Below are 16,286 nucleotides of genomic sequence, written 5' to 3' on the forward strand. Positions count from 1 at the left end.
TTCCTGCTGTTACTAACTGTGCCTAACCCTCTCTTCATGCTTTCCCCTGAATCAGCTCTGTGAGGTTGGTAAGACAGGACTATGGTTTCTGTCTTTCACAGGAAGAAATGAATTCTTACTGAAAATAAGCAAAGAGCCTACAGTAGGATAATTAAGATTTGGTTTGAGCACACAAATGGAGGTCTCCAAACAGCACACATGGGACTCTCCTTGGAGTCACTGCATGGTGACAGGTCACCAAGCTTGGCTTGGAAGCTACAGACAGAAGCATTTTCTTCTCTGTGCTCTCAGCATATTGGTCTGCTGTAGCATTTGTCGCATTTTATGGCACTACTTGAAATGTCAGTCTTCCCCACTGAATATCTTTCGTGCCAGCAAAGTGCCTGGCATGGAGAAGGTACTTGATAAACGTTTATTGGTGAAATGAATATAAATCACTTAATGTTTCCTTAATGGAAGAGGTATCTTCCTACCCTAGAGAACATTTGGAAATGCAGGAGCATTTTTGGTCGTTGCAATATGGAGGAGTGGTGATCTGAGACTTTAGTGACCAGGGCCACGGATATGGATTGTCTTGCAATCTGTCAGACAGTCCTGAACAAAGATGTGCCCTGCTCTAAATGCTGATCACTCCTCCTTTGAGAGTAACTGCAAGGAAACAGAAATGTTGGACAAGTTCTGAGCTCTCCTAAGCTTTCAGATTTAGCTTAGGAACATCTTAGCTACCTGTGACCTTGCTGTTTGAGGTTTGGAGTAGAAAGGAGGATTATGCAGTATATCTACCTCGTGTTATGATTTAATGAGATAACATATATAATATCCCCAATAGCATGCTTGTATGTAGCAGGAAGACTAGTGATTTAGGCTTCTTTCCACCTGCCTTTGGGAACAAGCACACTCGTTTGTCAATGTATCAGTCGGACCTGAGATCTGACTCAAAAGAAAGAGGTTTGGGAAGAGGGCCTGGTGTGCTGGCATCTGTCCTTGTGAAATATAAAGAGTACTATGGTATATTCACTGCCCAATTTTTGTGAGGATTCAATGAAATAAATATGGTATGTTTCAAAAGATCAGTGCCTGGCACTTAGCAGTGTCTTGCTAAATAGTTGACTTGATGACTGGCAGCAGAGATCTAAGAAAAGCAGTGCTCTGGCTCAGACATGAAGACGGCACAGATCAAATCATATTCTCTCTCCTTAGCAAAATCGAGTGAGATTTCTTTAGTAAGTTCCTTTCGTCCTCTCTTTCCTGCAAATTAAACAGACTGCCCGCGGAGGACGCTCTTGCTGACTTCAGTCTCCATTCCCACCACTGCAGGTAAGTCATGCTTGGGGCAAAGACACACATCACTCACCTGTTGCATTGTGTCCCTTTGCACCCTTTCAGTTCCCACTGGTGAATGAATTCACTTTCCACCTGCTGCTTATTAGAGAAAATATGTTAGAGCAACATTTAAAATGTTGATAAAAATAGAAAAATCATAATCCTACCCTATCACAAGTATGTTAAAAATTGCCTTTCTGTAAGAACATGTTTTCATAGAGTTTCTACAATAATGCATGCACTATTTGATTTCTACTATATCTAATCTATTTTGTATATTTTCCATGTTTCTATGTAGTTTTCATAATTATAATATTTAATGACTGAAAAATATTTTATTGCTTTAATATGCCAGCCCACCTTGTTGGGTATTGAGGTTGTTCTCACTAGACAGTGCAGTAATATATATATATATATATATATATATTTATAAATAAATCTGTAGTATTGCTAAAATATCGTACAGAATAAATTCCTGGTATTTTAGATAGAGAATTAAAACAGTATGAACATGATGACTCTTGCTTTGTATTTCCTTATTATTTTGCTAAAAGGGTATACCCATTTACAATGTCTTTTAGAAGTATATAGGAATCTGGGGTCATGGAACCAGCAGTTAACATAATGGCTATGTCGCTGGACTCCCACGTAGTCGATTGTGGTTTGAGACCCTGATCCGGTGGCTTAAACTCATGCCGGGCATGTGTGTGTGCATGCCCAAGATCCCGAGAGGAGAATGGAGGAGAGGGGATTGCGGCGTGGCCATCCCCCCAGAGAGTGATTTCTTGCTTTCTGTCTCTCTGTCTCTCTGGTGAGCGCACACACCTTATGGCAAAAACCTCTCCCAAAAAAAAGAAGAATATGGGGTCAGCAGGTAGTGCGATGGTTGGGGTGTTGGATCCCACATGGCTGACCATGATTCGATCTGGTGTTCTCACTTTCCCTTTGTTTCTCTCTGATCAAGTTAAAAAAAAGGGGGGGGGAACCAGTAGATGGCATGATGGTTATGTCTCTAGACTCCCATGTAGCTGACTGAGGTTTGAGTCACAGGCCTGGTGAACTGAAACTCACGCTGAGTATGTGTGTGTGTGTGTGCCCAAAATCTCAAGAGGAGAATGGAGCAGAAGGGATTATGGTGTGGCCATCCCTCCTGGGGGGGGGGTGTGATTTTTCACTTTCTGTCTCTCTGCCTGTCTGGTGAGCACATACCCTATAGCAAAAATCTCTCCTTAAAAAAATGATGAATAAAATTAAAGTAATATTTAATTTTGCTATAACCTTGGACTAAATATTTATTTTTTATTTTTCACATGTCTTCATCAAAGAAATAGAGAAAGAGAAAGAGAGAGAGAGGCAAAGTAAGGAATTGTCCCTGAGGGGATGACTATGCTGTTATCTCTTCTCTTCCATTTTCATCTTGGGATTTTGGGTATGCATACACAAGTACCTGACATGTTTTATAAGCTGCCAGGTCCAGGACTCAAACTCTGCAGTTGACTATGTGGGATCCAGCCATCTTAACCATCATGCCACCTGCTGGCCCAAACCATACCAATTTTTTTTTTTAACTTAGCAGGTGTAAAATTATGCAAGTGAAACTTAATTTGCATTTATTTGATTATCCTCAAGTATAATTATTTTCCATATGTTTTATTTTCTCTATATATTTCCTTTATTGTGAATATTCATATACTCAAACTCCTTCCTAAATGCAATCGAGTACATAGACCACTAAAAATGATGCATAATGAATTGTGCAACTTCTAGTTCCATGGTCTTCCAACTTAACCTCCTAATGCCCAACACACCTTATATTTATCTGAGGGGAGTTGGCTGATCTCATCTAGAATTAAATAATTCTTTTTTTTTTTTGAGAGGTTTTTTTGCTGTAGGGCGCATGTGCTCACCAGACAGACAGAGAGAGACAGAGAGACAGAAAGCCAGAAATCATCCCCCAGGGGGGATGACCACGCTGCAATCCCCTCTCCTCTATTCTCCTCTTGGGATCTTGGGCACGCATGCACACGCGCCCGGCGTGAGTTTTAAGCCACTGGATCCGGGACGCGAACTGTAGTTGACTACGTGGGAGTCCAGAGACATAGCCATTATGCTAACTAATGGTCCCAATAATTCTTTTTTTTAATAACAGATTTCTGGTATAGGTCACATATGCTTGCCTGAGGGACAGATAGACAGAGAGACAGAAAGAGAGAAATCACTCCCTGGGGGGGGATGGCCACACCACAATCCCTTCTCCTCCTGGGATGTTGGGCACAAGCACACACACAGACACACTTGCATGAGTTTCAAGCCACTGAGTCTGGGACCTGAACTGTGGTTGACCTAATGCGAGTTTAATGCCTGAACCACTACACCATCTTCTGGCTCTTAAGATTAAATTATTCTAAACACTATACATAAAACAGACCAAACTCAATTATACACAGTATTCTCAAATATTGTGCCTATATTAGTAAATATCTTTAACACTAGGATATCTAAAATTTTTAGTAGATTTCAGAGACGCTCATGATTCTTAAGCAGCACATGAAGGCAAATGAAAAAACAGTTCAATAATTCTCCTACTCATTTATTTGATAGACATTTAGAGAGGACCTAGAATTTATCGGATTCCATAGTAAATATTTGGCATGTACAAATACCGATAGATTCCTGGGGGAGCTACAGGTGAGTGGAGGAGATGGGTGAACAGAGAAATCACAATGGAGTGTGGGAAGGGTCGTTCTCAGTAACGTGGGGGCACCCACCCAGGCTTCACAGAGGAGTGGATATTTGAGCTAGAATATGAAAGATGAATAGGATTTTGCCAAGAGGAGGATAGAAGAGTGAGGTAGAGAGGACATTTTCAATGCATAGAGAATGGCATGCGAAAGGCATGAAACTATGTAAAGGCAACTTACTAATATTGAGAAGTTTAAGATTTGGGATATATGGTGCAGAAATAGGCCTAGATAAATAGATGGGGGATAGATTTTTATGTCCAGCATAAAAGTCTGTTTTTCATCTTCTGGGAAGGACAGGCTTGGAAGCTTGAATATAGCAGGGAGCCAGGGAAGATTTTTTAAGCTAGGGAGTGATATGGCCAGAGGTTGTTTTTGTTGTGGTTGTTTTTAAGATCACTTCAGGGAATCTACAAATGTCATTATAACATATTCATCCTTTTTTTTTTTTTCTTAAGAGAGATTTCTTGCTATAGGGCACATGCACTCACTGGAGAAACAGAAACAGAGAGACAGAAAGTGAGAAATCTCCCCTGGGGGGGTTGGCCACATCTCTAAGGGTCTCAGGCATGCACACACATGTGCCTGGTGTGAGTTTCAAGCCACCGAAGCTGGAACTTGAACTGTGGTAGACTATATGGGAGTCCAGTGATGTAACCATTACACCATCTGCTGGTCTCATCTCAAAGCTTGGACTCATTAAGTAACTTTGGTGATTCTGTTTTAAGATCTTACTGTTTGCATTCAATACATTGTAGAGTGCTCTCCCTTTATTACCTATGACTACCAGGTTGGAGAAATTGGGGAACATGGGATAAAACTATTTTTAAACAGTATGTTAGCATTATCTTCCAATAGTATCTACAATATTTTCCTTCAAAGAGTATTTTAGCCTTATTTTCCAATAGTATCTACAATATTTTCCTTCAAACTCCAGACACCTTTTTCAGGTGAAGCACCTCTATATTAAGAAACAATGGGTTCCCTTGTGAATTTGTAAAACTGTAATAAGTTGGACAATAAATCACATGATCATGTTAATCTGAGACATCACAGATATTTTGGTCGGGCGGAGAGAACACAGTGGAACTGTGGTATGGCTCACAATTTCTGTTCAGAAGAAGCACTTATATTTCATTGGACAAAGTAAGTACACACCTCTCCTGAGTTCAGAGCATCTCCTGCAGAGGGGGCAATGAAAGTCACAGGGACACGCAAAGTCCTGTGGACTATACAGTCTGCACATGCAATATATATGCAATAACCACATCAAGATATATATCTGAATTATTAAGAAGAGTTTTAACTAGTTTTTTTTTTTCAATGCCACAGGGTATTGGATATGAGAGAAAGAGAGAGAGAAAAAGAGAGAGAAAGAACCCCCCAAGTAGGTCCTGCTCACACTGAAATCCTTTTTCCTCTAATTTTCTATCCCATCAAGATCCTGTATAGGATGGAACTCAAACCCTGGTTGTCCATGTGGGATCTAGCTTCTTCTCTGCAATGCTTAACTGCTATGCTATGGGAATGGTCCTTGCCTATTTTTTTGAGAGACAAAATCAGGGCCAGGCATGTTCCATTTGCTCTTGGCTACATTCCCTCAACTTGCCAGGCTTGGACTATATTTTAGTGTTGACTTGCAAAATACATCTCCTGGGCTTCCTCGATTTTGTTGTTCTCTTCACTGGTAGATTCTGGCTGGAGATTAAAGGACATGAGGAAGGCAAAAGCAGGGTATTTTTCCTTTCTCTCTTTGTTGCCAGTAGTATCTTGGGCTGAAGCTGCATCCCCTCCACCATAGCTCCAAAAACTCCTAGGCAACCCTCCTTGTTGGTCCTGGCTACCTCATGGGCTGCTATGTGTTCATTCCACCCTAGGGAATGACAGTGACTTCTTTAAAAGAGGGCATGTACCCTCACTGAAGACACAGAGAGAGACAGAGAGAGAGAAAGTGAGAAATATCCCCCTCCTTCCTGCGTGATTTCTGGGGGGAGGGGTTTGGGAGAGGGGTGGCCACACTACAATCCCTTTTCCTTCATTATTCTCTTAGGATCTTGGACATGCATGCACACATGTTCAGCGTGTTTCAAGTCACTGGGTCTAGGACTCAACCCACAGTCAACCACGTGGGAGTCCAATACCTTAACCACTATGCCACTTGGTGGCCCCAAAAGTGGTTTCTTTTTTTTTTTTTCTTTTTTTTTTGATAGAGATTTTTGCTCTAGGCATGTGCACTCACCGGAGAGACGGAAAGCGAGAAATCATCCCCTAGTAGAGATGGCCACATCACAATCCCTTCTCCTCTCAGGATTTTGGGCATGCATGCACATGCACTCAGTGTGTTTTAAGGTGCTGGGTCTGGGACTCAAACCATGGTCAATTACATGGGAGTCCAGCGAGGTAACCATTATACCATCTGCTCGTCCTGACTTCCTTTGGTTCCTAATCTCCAGCTGCCTCACTGTTTTCTTCTTCTGCTCTTTTAATGCTCTATAAATGGTTCCTCCATATTAAACTCCCTCTATTGAATGACCTAGTATAGGTTCTTTTTGAATGACTGGACCCTGTGTAATACAAATTCTATTCTGTTATACAAATCGGTTACCTCTCTCAAACTTTTCCACTTCTTTATACAATCTTTACTCTGGTGGTACATTTGCTAGAATTAACTATGGATACTTTAGAAAGTGTGTTTAGGCTTCTTTAAACCTTATAGCCCAAGATTATGAGCCCACATTTTTGTTCTAGACCTAACAGATATGACAGTGCAGCACAAAAAATGCTTTTAAAATATTAATGGGGTTAGCAAGTAGTATAGAGTTTGGGGTGCTGGACTCCCACATGGTGGACCTCAAATCCTGGACCTGGTGGTTTGTTTTCTCACTTTCCCTGTCTCTCTCTGGTGAGTGCATGTGCCCTGTAGCAAATTTAAAAATAATAACAATAAATAAAATTAATAAATAATTCTTTAAAAAATTTACAAGCTCTCATCCCCTTTAAAAACATGGCAGAGCAGAACAAGGGCAAGAGCACTACCTGAGGTCAGAATTGGGCCCAGATTCCACTCCTTAAAACACAAGATAAACTTTTGGGACCAGCAGTTGGAGTAATGGCTATGTCGCTGGACTCCCATGTAGTCGACTGCAGTTCAAGTCCCAGACCCAGTGGCTTAAACTCATGCTGGGTGCATGTGCATGCATGCCCAAGATCCCAAGAGGAGAATGAAGGAGAAGGGATTGCAGTATGGCCATTTCCCTTTGGGGGGTGATTTCACACTTTCTGTCTCTCTGTCTCTGTCTGTCTTTCTGGAGAGTGCACATGCCCTATAGCAAAAATCTCTCCAAAACACACACACACACACACACACACACACACACACACACACACACAAAGATAAATGTTTCACATGTGTGTGATTAAGATACTTCTCATCATGCAGATACTGGCATTACCTAGCCTGTGGGCATTCTGTATCCTATTCATATATATGTTATCTATACATTCATACTCATATGTGTAGATTTAATTAGTTAAAAAAGTCGAGTTATATTAATTCTCCATAAAGAGTTTATTTAAAGTCATTTAGAATATAATGATCAAAGCCAGAGGATGATTTATTTAGAAGCTCCTATGTCTTAAATAAATTTTTTACTGATGTGTTTGATAAAATAATGGAAACAAATTTTAAATTTGGAAGAGAGTAAATCAAGATACTGAAGAAAAAAGACTCAATGGCATCTGGACAGGAGACTTTTTTGCAAATAAGTCTGGAGTGAATGGGCCAGTGACAGCCTTGGAGATAGCGAAGTCAGTCACATGATGCTTCCCCTGCATTAACAAGGGAATTTTGCTTCAAGGTCTGCAAGGGAGCGAGCAGGAAGGGTTGGTTTCTAGGGAACAGTTTGCTCGACCTGACTCAGTCTGCTGCAGGTCTTAGAACACCAGCGGGATGACTGCTGCTGGGGAAGCCTCAGTGGTAGCAGCATTAAGTGTTTTCTAATCGTCCCAAGGGACCCCTGAGGAGCTTCTCCCCAGGGACCTTATTGCCTTGTAGGACAGGCTCACACATGGGAGCTGGGCAGTTGCTAGGGTTTTTTGTTTGTTTGTTTTGTTTTGTTTTGTTTTGTTTTGTTTTCCTGCATCAACATGATGGCAGGTTCCTTTGAGGAAAATTTGCTGAAGAATATACTGACAGTGAACCCCTGATGTGCCTGAGCATTGGACTTTGGAGGCAGAGTGACCTGAATTCAAATCCCAGCCCAGCCACTTACTAGCTACGTGAGTGTGAGCATGTTAGGCAGTTTCTTTGAACCACAGTCTCTGCCTTCATAAAAGTGGAAACTATGATGTCTTTGGGGGCAGGAATATGTACATGCATATGTTTATGTATATATGTATATGTATGGATAATGCCTAGTTCATAAAAAGTACCCGATGAGGCATTATTACTTTTTTTTGAGGCATCATTTATTATTGTTGACAAGGTAGCTATTCATATTGCTAAATTTGTAGAATGATCACAACTATTTATAATATAGTTAGTTCTATGCCTTTGCCTTTGTACAATACTACAGGGTCCCTTTAATCTAGTTTTCTCACTATACAGACTAAGAAACTGAAGCCCAAAGAAGGTAAATAACTTGTCTGCCCAAATTAGACAAGTAGTGAGTAGTAAACCTTGAACTAGAACCCAGTTTCCTGATTCCCATCCTGTGGCCTTTTCCATCTGGATAGACACACTCTCTTGCTCATCCCTTGCACAGCAACGATCTCAGTAGTGATGGTATAATGCATCAAGAAAGGGTCATACCAGCATCAGATCTTTCTCTTCCTCATTTGAGTCTAACTCCCTACCTCTTTCCATCTCTTCATTTTTATGCCAGAGACTTAATTTTTTCTCCCCTGAATTTTATTCTTTGCCCACTCTTTCTTAAATACTCTGGCATTCTGTGCTTCATTGGCTTTTAAATGTAATCAACAAACATTTACTGAGGACTTCTCAGGTCAGACACTAAAGAAGACATTTCCTAGATAATCTTAGTAAGGGCAGGCCAGTCAAAGGCATGGAGGTTAAGGTGCTGGATTTCATATGGCTGACTCTGTGGTTCAAGTCCTGGATCTGGCAGCTTGAAAAACATACTGGGCATGTGTGCCCAAAATCCTGAGAGGAGAATGGAGGAGAACGGATTGCAACATGGCCATGCCTTCTTGAAGGGTGATTTCTCTCTCGCGTGTCTCCAGTGAGTACATGTACCCTACAAAAAAAATCTTCCAGGGGTTCACAATCTCTGGAGGAAATTAACTTAAACAGAGGTTGCAGTACCTTGTGCTTAAGAGGGGAACAGAGGAACATAGGACCCCAAAATTTCCTACCAGCAGGAGGCAGTACAGCACGGTGACTGACGACACAGGCTCTGGAGTCAGATATGGATTTGAATCTCAGCTCCCCTACCCATGTGTTCCATCGGAAGAAATGATATAGACTCAACAAGCTTTGGTTTCCTCTCCTATGAAGGAAGAGTCATAACAGTAACTGCCACAGAGGAAGCATGGGGCTTAAATGAGAAAAGTTTAAAAACTTTCAATATTTCAAAATATGTGCAAGTTGTCATCTCCCTTTAAATATAGAGCTGGGCAGGGTAAGGGCAGGGAAGCAGTCTGAGAGCCCATAGCAAAGCAGTCAATCAAAGCAATTTCTTATTGCCTTAAGAGGGGAGAGTAAACAGAGATTACTCATCATCGAATAGCTGGAGTCTAGGTTATTTATGAAAAAGAATCAGGATCTCTCCTCTTTCTGCAGCCAAAGCAAAAAATTTCATAGTTCTGCTTCAAATTCAAATGATCAGCATGATCACGAAAGGCTGAGGAACCCACCCCGAGGGTGGTTGATGATCGACTTTCTATGGCGGCTGGCCTGTCTGAGCTGACGGGCAAAGCTTGTGCAAATCCTGCATCTTACAACCTGTGTGGTCCAGCTGTGGACTGAACAAAGAGCGGCATATGTGATGGGAAAGCTTTGAATAGAGCCTGAGATTGCACGTTTCTGTGTGCGGGGAAGGGTTTACTCAGTGAATACTCCATTTCTGCTTCTAGCATCCTTTCCAGCTAAGGAGCGTAGGGCTGGAAACAGAAGGTTATTATCTCGACTTTGCTGGCTCTGTTTCCCGAGGAAGGTGAGCTGATCATTTTCTATTCGGCTTCCAGCAAATAGAGAAGTTCCCCAGGCAAGAACAAAACCACTCCGACCAAAACAAACAAACAAACAAATAAATAAATAAAAATAAAGATAGCCAGAACAAAATACAAATGTCCTCTACCCTACTTAGTATTTGGGAAATGAACTTTCTGGGAGAGGAGCATTATATTGTATTAATTCTTCAACAGGCTGGCATACCTGTGGGTTTCAGTGAAGGAGGCTCTGTAAGCTATGTCATTCTGTGTGACTCACGTGGTCCTTTGTGTGTGTGTGTGCATGTGTGTGTGTGTGTCTATGTGTGTTCATATGCATGAGTGAGTGTGTGTGTATGCATGCACATGTGTTGGTGGGGGTGGGGACTGGTTTTAAGGGGAATGCAATAGCTCAGACAGGGTAAAAACTCATTTTCGTTTGGAATCAAATGCATTCAGAGCTGGGTAAAATGAAAAACTTTATTCAGCATTTTCTGAAAGAAGCCACCCAAGGTCTTCTCTCTCTAGCATCTGGGACCACAAAAGCCACCTCAGTCACACAGGTTAGGTCCATGCACACACGTATGTAATTTTTAATATCCCCACATGACCAGAATGGATTTGTTCCATTCAGTGGGAAGCCACAACATTTATTACATCTCTTTCTCAAATAAACCTCAAAGCGAGCATTTCATCTTTCCTCATGTAATCATCATAAGGTAGAAAATGAAATTTTCCAAACCTAAAAGCATGTTGCTAAGAGCTTCAGGGCACTGCATGTCACTTCTTACTTTGATGTGTTCATGGAAGGGGGTGGGGGAATGACAAAAAAAGAAAAAAAAAAGCAGAAAGGAAAGAAAAGAGAAAGAAAGATGCACTGCGTCTCCCTTGAGATGTTCAGAAAGCATTTTTTTTTAACTCTTTATGTAGTGACAAGATGGAGCTGATTAAAAGAAGACAAGGAAAGTCTCTGTGCCAGACCACTTCAGAAATGAAGCATTCCAGAAAGGCATGTACAAACTCTTGTCAGAAACAGGAATGATTTCACGGCCCCTCTTGCATATTAATGAACTACAAGTAACCTCAGTTTAGTGCTGCAGATGCAATGTTTCAGGAGCCGTGCCAGAATTCAGCGATAAATGCCAGCTCCAGGGGAAATGCATTTCAGGATAGAATTAGGAGAGCAGCCATGTGAGACGTCCACAGAAATTACCCCCCACCTCGAAACGCAAGGGGATTTCTGCGGAGCAGGACAGCGATGGCTTGGTGCATGTGGGGTGTCCTGGGCTGTTTATCTGAGTCTGATTCTTGGGTGTGAACTCATCGTCATCTCCTCCAACACTGCATATTTCCTTGAGCATCATTCATCTAAAGGTCAAGTTCAGGTGAATTGATGAATTTTGCTGCCTATTTTTCTGGAGTGATTTAAAAGAGAAAACCGTTTAAACATATAATTCCCTTTGCTTTAGAAGCAAAACACCCACCTCTTCCTACCCCTTCTCCTGCAGCCTCCACTGCCTGGCAGGTGTTTTTATTTCCCAACTTCTTGCAACCTGTGGTTGCATTTTCAGACAGAAGGGAAGCTCTCGGCAATTCTTTTTTCTTCCAGTGCTCTTCCAGAATTTGCTTGATTCTCGCCCCCTTGCTCACTCATTCCCCTTTGCCCCATGCGCATAGTACAACCGTCACTGTCGTCTGTGCTCACCATCTGTTTCTAAAATTCCTATGATACAGAAATCACATGACAGTTTGAGGTGCAGCCATTTCGATACTGAGAGCTTTCTCCTGGCAGGCTTCGGAAGCGACGACTGTGTGGCTCTGCCGTAGGAGGCTGACCGGCTCACACGTGCCATAGCTAGCCTTCTTGAAGGACCTTCAAAAGCACTGCTGAGTAGATCAGATGTTTTTGTGAGATGGAAAATGAAGAATAAAGCCACAGCCTTCATGTTCAGCTGAGACTCAGGCTAGCTTGCAGCCAAGGAGAAGAGAAAATACAGACAGCAATGCTGTGTACTATCATGTGAGAAAAATAACACAGACCTAGGACTGACAGGCTCTCAGTCAACTCTTGCCACCTTAATAATGCCACATAACAAAACACTCTGAGATTCAACAGCTCAACACATAATGAATCAATCTCATTTCTAGGTCTGCAGGTCGCTGAGGGTTGGCTGACCTAGGCTGGGCCTAACTGGGCTGGCCTCCAAGCTGCAGATCAGGTCCAGTTCTGCATCCCCTGTCTCTCATCCTCCAGGATGAGCGAGCTACCTGATACATCTTCTGAGGTGACAGCAGGAGTGTAAGAGAGTAGATTCAACTGTGCTTGTGTCAAAGCTGTTAAGATTCCACTGGCTAAAGCGAGTCACATGACTAAGGTCCAACAGCGAGGGTGGAAGAGGGTAAGTGACATAATGAAGCCCTGGTTCAGTGGAAGTCAGAAAGTACACCCCTCCCAGTGGAGGTAGGGAAGGGGTGGGAATAATTCGATAATAACATACAATCCACCATATCTGCTAAGGTGAGCAGACAGGTGCCCACCTAAGTATCCATTCCTTCTCTTGGTAATTACCTCAGTTTTAATTCTGGTGCCCACAATTCCTTAGCAGTTACGCCTTTCAGAGAAACTAATGCTGTACCCAGTTCTAGAGACCAGGCAGACAGGTGGGGCTATGTGCCCATCATAATCCTATCCCCTGGCCACAATTACTGGCTTAAGAATAAATATGCAACCACATTTGGAGCAGGGAGGAGGAATAGGCTAGGAACTCCTGGAAACGAGCTTTCTTCCTATGCTTTGCAAACACTAGAGGAGAGGCTCTAAGTAGTGTGGCATAGAGCCATGCCTTTCACAGCTGCTGAGAAATGAGGATAAGCTGGCATACTGAGGGTCCAGGAGAAAACAGAAGAAAAATTATCTACTCCCGGATCAATCCCAACCTGAAGCTCACCCTGCTTAGGGTGTTATTTATTTATTTTCTGTTAGTGAGCTAATGATGTTTTATATATATTAACTTTCTTTAGTTTATTGGGTTTTTAGTTAGTTTATTGGGTTGAAACTACTTGCACTCTCTGAGTGCCTGGGGTACTGGAGTATACGTGTAGTGGTGTGAGATTTAATTCTTTTGTGCCTCATATGCCTAAGACTCCTGTTCCACAGTAAGGGATAATCGTTGTATTCCAACAATGTGACAGGCAAGTCAAACCCTGGCACCTGGCCCTCAGAGCCATCGCACACAACTCTGCAGGTTGTTCCCGAGATGAGGGAATGCTGATGACTGGGGGCACAGTTACTTCACCAAGCTCTGTACCCATGGGGCTGCCTCCCACCAAAGAGGATAGGATTTCCTAATCTCACTCAAACCCGTGAGTTAGCAAAGGCCTGATAGAAGACGTTTCACAAATATCAGCTCCTTCCTTTTCCCCTCCACAGTCATTACTTGTTCTGATAGTTAAAACATAAAACTGATAGAATTTTCTGTTGTTTAGCAATAGAACTTTGAATAAACACTGTCAATTTTCTTAAAAAGCAGCCGATTTCCCCCTTGTTTTGTGGTCATTCTCTTTCCATATTCTTCTCCCGAAGCTTATTTTTCTTCCCTCTCTATTCTCTGTTTTCTCTCTTCTCCTACTTTACCACAGCCTCTTTCCTTTCCCCCTCAAGTCTTTGCCTGTTTTTCCTTCTCTCTCTCTCGGAAAGGACTTCTGAGGGCCTGGCTTTTAAATCTCAGGGTCATATGTAAAAGCTGACATGCTTTCTCCAAAAGTAGAGTTTCTCTAGTGAAAGAGACCACAACACACATCCTGGCTCCATGACTTTGGCCATACTAAGTTCCCTGGACCTTCCTTTCCCCCCTCTGTAAAATCGGTCCATTTTACTTACCTTTGGAGCCATTGTGGAAGACTGAATGAAATGATGGATGTGCCAAGTGCCTGAGACCACACAAACATCAGCTGTAGCTTCTTCTCCCCCTGGCTTCATTAAGTAAGGTCATGGTTGTTAAAATGCCCAGCACACAATAGGCAACCAAACATTGCACATACATCACTTACTTCGGATTTAAATAGAACAGCTGCCAGCACCATCATTTTCCTGTCTTAGCATTTTTCCCCATAAACAAGTCTTTACCTAATTGTTGGAGTAGTTGAAACATCTCTTGTCCAAACATGGACAGAGAACACAGGGGTGAACTGTTTAGTTCACGACTACTGAGAGAATTCTGGGAACGCTTCCTGCATGCCCTTAGGCAGATGGTCGGCCCACATATATTTCAACAGCACAAATTAATGTAAAACATATTCATGTATGTATTAATTAATGCTAATGCATTCATACACGACTCAGATAATGGGCAGTCCATTCTGACACCTCCCTCCTAATTCATCCACCCTAAAGAGACTGAATCTTGCTTAATTTTGGCTCAAACAAGTATATCTACTGTGGCTTCAGGGCCTCCTTTCTTCCATACTCCCTATGGCCACCTGCTGGCTATCGAAGCATTTCTCTAACTGGCGAAAAAGCCTTCTGGATTGTAATTAGATGAGGGAAGAAATGGCATCTGCATAAACACTTGGCTAATGTAGTAAGAGGAGTATGAATGCATTTCTATCTCAGAGAAAACCAGATAGAAATAAAAGTAAAGTAATAGTACTTGAAAAAGATGCTAAAGCAGAGGATGCCACCTTGGAGTGGAGGAGGTCCCAGGAAGGAAAACTAAGGGGGCACAAAGGCAAGCATGAAGATCTAGAAAATTGTCCAGTGCTGGATCTTTCTTTTTTGACACAATAGATGTGCTCTGAGGATTTTTTTTTAAAAAAAATGGAGCATCATAATTTAAGCTAAGTTTGAACTTACGATGTTTTTGTTGCTTTTAAAAAAAGAATTAATTATTTCATTTATTATTATTAGTTAAAAATTTTTTATAGGGCATGCGTGCTTATTAGAGAGAGAGAGAGAGAGAGCAAGCAATCTGCCAGGTCCAGGACTTGAACCACAGTTGGCCATGTGGAAGTCCAGTGTCTAAGTCACCGTGCCATCTGCTGTTTTATAAATATGAGTTACTTTTAATAGAGGAACATTTTCCTCAGGGAATTATTTAATGATGGAGCTTGAATATAGTATTTAGAAACTGATGAAGTCTCTGTCTTTAAGGATTTTATGGTCAAATTTTTACTACAGAGTAAGATAAGACAAATATAAAGTACAAATATGTAAAAATATATAACATCCTGCTCTTTATTGACCCTTCCTAAAGTCCACATTCTGTTGGCCTCATCTCTGCTGGATGTGCAAGTCTTAGGGACTAGATTGTCAGAACTTCTACTTGCAGGTTAAGAATTAAATAGAAAATTCTTCCTGAACCCTGAAGAGCTGTCACTCTGTGTTCTCTATTGTATATTTCTATTCAAAATGGAAGGTTTTCATTCCTGTCTTTTTAAAAGGCATAACCCATGAATGAAAAATAAGTCATTAATACTGAGGATGAAGAAGATCATAGGTCAGATGTGGAGTCCATACCAGGTGGATGGGTAAATGAGAAAAACAAAATAAGCTCTTCCTTGCCGACACTGGGCGTTTTTAAAGCCCTTTCAACAGCATCATCACAATCATCCTGTGAGGGCCTGAGGACACAAGGTAGAGACCAGGGCTCTATTCACATGTGCTTCTGCTTTTTTGAATTAAAGAGCCTGGGAGAGGAACCAGCAGTTAGCTTAATGGCTATGTCGATGGACTCCCATGTAGTCGACCACAGTTGGAGTCCTGGACCCAACGGCTTAAACTCATGCCGAGCGCATATGCATGCGTGCCTAAGATCCCGAGAGGAGAATGGAGGAGAAGGGATTGCAGCGGTGATTTCTCGCCTTCTGTCTCTCTGTCTCTCTCTGTCTTTCTGGCCCTATAGCAAAACAAACAAAAAAACAAAAAAACAAAAAGAACAAAAAAACAAAAAAACCTCTTCAAAAAAAAAGAAAGAAAGAAAAAAAAAAGAGCCTGGGGGAAATGACTGTGGTGATAGCATTATCTAAGACAACCCCCAGTGTTTCCTCCCTCTTGGT

The sequence above is a fragment of the Tupaia chinensis genome, unplaced genomic scaffold (genome assembly GCF_000334495.1).
Source record: "Tupaia chinensis unplaced genomic scaffold, TupChi_1.0 Scaffold000354_1, whole genome shotgun sequence".
Lineage (NCBI taxonomy): Eukaryota > Metazoa > Chordata > Mammalia > Scandentia > Tupaiidae > Tupaia > Tupaia belangeri.